Here is a 4,453-nt window from a genome sequence, read left to right as displayed (position 1 = left end):
ATGTTACAGCACTCCAAGCTGAGTCACATGCGATTTAGAGCCTGATCCTACACAGAGTTAGATGTAACCAAGCCCACGGAAACCAATGGTTTTAAGCATGCCCAGTTTTACATACGCTAGGGCTGTATGTCTTAAAAATAGGTGGCAAATTAACTGCAGTGAACACAAGATAGCTCATTCTCTGGAAGGGAACAACTAGAGTGAGCAGGCCATTAACCATCTGGAACAGTTTCACTGCACATCACTTTGCAGTCACAATGGAGCAGAGAGTCAGGGAGGGAGGCGGGGGGAGATATTTGTCTGCTGTCGCCAGTGGCTCAACAGCATAGTCTTCACATGAGACATCTTGGATACAAAGAATTAATTATTTGTCATTAAAGTCCCTAATAAGGAATTACTGGACTCAGAAGAATGCCAGGATGCTATGAATCAAAGGTGCAAGAGACATAAAATGGAGCAATAAAACCATCAGCCGTTCCTTCTTCAAAGAGAAATAAATGACAATCTGCACAGACAACAGTGAGATCAACAGAAGAGCCTTTGTCTTAACCTTCAGCATGGGACCTCTGAAACATCATTTCTGAATACATCTCTGGAATACATAAAAGCCAAAAGTTTGATAAAACGATGAGTCACGGCTTCCTCAGGAGCTTCGAGGGACTTTTGCTGACCTTTCCTCAAGCTGAGGTTTGAGCCTCCTTGGGGAGTCTTGTTGAAAGCAGAGGCCTTTACAGACCCAGCTGAAACAGGATTGCATGACTTTGTGTGTGTGTTATTTTAATCTGGCATCTTTTTTATTTAAAGCCAAGGGGTATGTAAGAAGATTTACAGGAACCTGTAAAGAAAGATAGCAAAACCTCATTTGGTGAATGGAAGACTTTAGTTCTCCAGTGAGGTGAACAGTAGCGTAATTGAATTTTCTTAATCATCCCAAGTACAGTTATTTTGGCTAACGGAGGTTTGAAGCTACACACTCATTCTTTTTGCATACTTAATCTTCTAATTATATTAGCTGAATGCCAAGGACAAGTTATTTGCACATCTGCAGCTCCAGGGGTTAGGCCTGCCTAAGATAAAATCAAAGAGTCAGTCTTTAATTGGTAGACTCAAGTCATTCTACCAATGATTTACATTCAAGATGTGCAGCAGTGGCACAGACACCACTGAAGTGGAGGGGACAAATGTTCCCTGGTTGCCAGTGTCTAGGGGCCATCTTGGGGGCTTGCCCCCCCAAGGATACCCCTCGCCCTCCAGGGCACTCACCCAGGTGGCAAATGAAGTACTCACTGGCTGGGAGAGGGTGATAGGCTGCATGTCCATGTTCTGAGGCTGCTCACGCCCCCAGTGTGGGCGTGCTTCTGACACCAGTGCAGGGAGAATGAGTAGTGCTGTCCACCAAAGGCAGGATGCAGCAAAGGGGAGGGGTGCCATGAATGTAGGCATTGTGGTAGGGCCCACCCTCAAATCTTGTAGGGATGTGCAAATCAGTTTGAAATTGAGCCGGCTCATCATTGAACCAGCCGGCTCGATGGGGTCTGGGTTAAGCTGAACCGAGACCGGTTTGGCCCAAACTCAAGCCGAAACAGACCTGGTTTGGCAGCCCAACATCAAAACAGTCCCCTACTCCTCTCCCCAGTCCCAATTTTAGGTGATGAGGAGACTGGGGCCTTTTCCTTTGTTTTATATACTGCCCTTCCAAAAATGGCTCAGGGTGGTTTACATCAAAATAAAACCAATTAAAATCAATTAACAATTAAAATCAAAACTGAATCAATTAAACAATTAAAATAATTTAAACATTAAAATCATTAACATTAAAAGCATTTAAAACTAACATTAAAAAATTTAAACCATAAATCTAATTAAAAGCCTGGGTGAATAAATGTGTCTTCAGTGCCTTTTTAAAAGTTACCAGAGATGAGGAGGCTCTTATTTCAACAGGGAGCACATTCCAAAGTCCAGGGGTAGCAACGAAGAAGGGCCGTTCCTTAGTTGCCGCCAAACAAGTTGGCGGCAACTGCAGATGAACCTTTCCAGATGATCTTAACCGGTGTGGGGCTCATGGTGAAGAAGACTGCAGTGTCAAAGCACAGGCAATACGGAGGGGCACTTCACGGACACGTTGCGCATCTGTTGCAGCATGTAATCTAGAAAATGCCCATGAGATCTCCCTCCCACCATCAACTAAAGAAAAGAAAGGCAGGCATGGGAAGGGAAGGAGGGACCAGGAAGTGAGGATCTGGGACAGGTTGACCCCAAAGTCCCATTCTAACAGGGCCCAAAATTCAGAATGGGTATGGGAAGAAATTTTACATTTTAAAATTCATTTTTACCTGAGCTAATTGCAAATCAAGCTTAGGAGAGCCTACGTATCACTAGAAAGTGAATAATGTCACTTTTGAACCAATAAACAAACATGCTCACATGAAATAGGTGAAGCTTTCCCAGCCATGGACAGAAGTGGTCAAAAAGGCTTCATGTGCTACTTTTCTGTGTGTCAAGATGACGGTAAAGGCTCAGAGCAAATCCTACAGGAGAGCTGGTCTTGGAGGAACAAGAATGGGACCCTAACAGGGGTGTAGCCACCCTTGTGCAAACAGGTTCAAAGAATTCTAGCCACCAATGAAAAGGGCCACCGAAGCCCCATGGCTCGGGCTCCAGAGGAGCCCACAACAAACTCCCCTCCCACTCTTGGGCTGCCGAGAGCCCGGGCGAACTCTCAGCTTGTTATTTCAGGCAGTGCCTTGAGGGAGAGAAAGGGGAAAACGTCCTATCGGTCAGCCGGCACTGCCTGAAATAACAAACAGAGAGTTCACCCAGGATCTTGGCAGCCCGGGTGTGGGAGGATGGAGTTTGCTCTGGGCTCCTCTGGAGCCTGAGCCATGCCCCATGTGCATGACATCATGTGCATGACATCATGTGCATGGGTGTAACTGTAGGGGGCTGCCGAGCGGGGCGGGACCCAGGCCACCATTCAGCTGGCTCCACGGCTGGACCCTAAGCAGGGTCTGTTCTGCTTAGGACCCTAAGCAGGGTCTGTCCTGGTTTGCATTTGGATAGGTGACTACATGTGAGCACTATCTGCTGCAAGATATTCCCCATAGGGGATAGGGCCATAACCCCGTGGTAAAGCATCTGCTTTCAAGCAGAAGGCCCCAGGTACAATCTCTGGCATCTCCTGGTAGGAAAGACTTCTGCCTAAAATCTTGGAGAGCTGCTGCCAGTCAGCTGAGCAAGGTGGACCAATGGTTTGACTTGGTAAAAGGTAGCTTCCTATGTTTCTAAGCCAGTAAAAAGGCTGTTGTCAACTAGACCATGGAGCTATTCTCACGATCAACAAAAATCGGGCTAGGAGAGCCTAGCCCAATTTTTGTTGATTGTATAAACCACCGGGCTCGCAGGTGAGCCTGGTGGCTTAAAAGCGGGTCACCTGCTTTGGTAGCCCTCTCTAAAGCCTGGATTTGCAGAGCTCGTGCAGGGCATGCTGGAGCTTGCGGGGGCATGCTGGAGCCCCAGCTCCCCCCAGCCCCCATTGACTATGTCACGGAGCTGGCAATCGTGTGGGCGGCCAATCCGGCCACCCAGCGCTCCCTACCTGCTCACCTCCCCAAACTGGGTTTCACTGATCATGAGACCCGGCTTGTTGATTTCAAGGGGACTAGAACAAAGGAACATAAGAACAGCCCTGCTGGATGAGGCCCAAGGCCCATCTAGTCCAGCATCCTGTTTTGCACAGTGGCCCACCAGATGCCACTGGAAGCCACAGGCAGGAGTTGAGGGCATGCCCTCTCCTGCTGTTACTCCCCTGCAACTGGTACTCAGAGGAATCCTGCCTTTGAGGCTGGAGGTGGCCTATAGCCCTCCAACTAGTAGCCATTGATAGACCTCTCCTCCATGAAGTTATCCAAACCCTTCTTAAAGCCATCCAGGTTGTTGCAGAGAATTCCACAAGTTGATTATGCATTGTGTGAAAAAGTACTTCCGTTTGTTGGTCGTAGATTTCCTGGCAATCAATTTCATGGGATGACCCCGGGTTCTAGTGTTACGTAAGAAGGAGAAGAATTTCTCTCTATCCACTTTCTCCACACCAAGCATGATTTTATAGACCTCTATCATGTCTCACTGCAGCCATCTTTTTTCTAAACTAAAAAGCCCCAGTTTTTAGTGTGGCCCTAGACGATAACGGTCAAGATCCAAGTACTTCATCTGAACTCATTTGTAGTAGCCTCAACTGTTAATCCCACATCCATGAGTGATTTTGAAGCAGCAAATCCAGATATTTTATCTTAAATGGTTTCTGGATCTCTGCTAATGGCTCTCAACCCATTTGCTTATAGTTTCAAATGTGTTTTAAGCCCTTTAAAGCCTGTTTTTCCATACATCCCTCATATGAGGAACTTCAAACTTTCTTCCCCAAGCCTTTTCTGCTTAGGACCACCCATCCGAAATTCTA

The sequence above is a fragment of the Hemicordylus capensis genome, chromosome 1 (genome assembly GCF_027244095.1).
Source record: "Hemicordylus capensis ecotype Gifberg chromosome 1, rHemCap1.1.pri, whole genome shotgun sequence".
Taxonomy (NCBI): Eukaryota; Metazoa; Chordata; class Lepidosauria; order Squamata; family Cordylidae; genus Hemicordylus; species Hemicordylus capensis.
The sequence above is the reverse complement of the archived record's forward strand: the minus strand, read 5'-3'. Positions refer to the sequence as shown.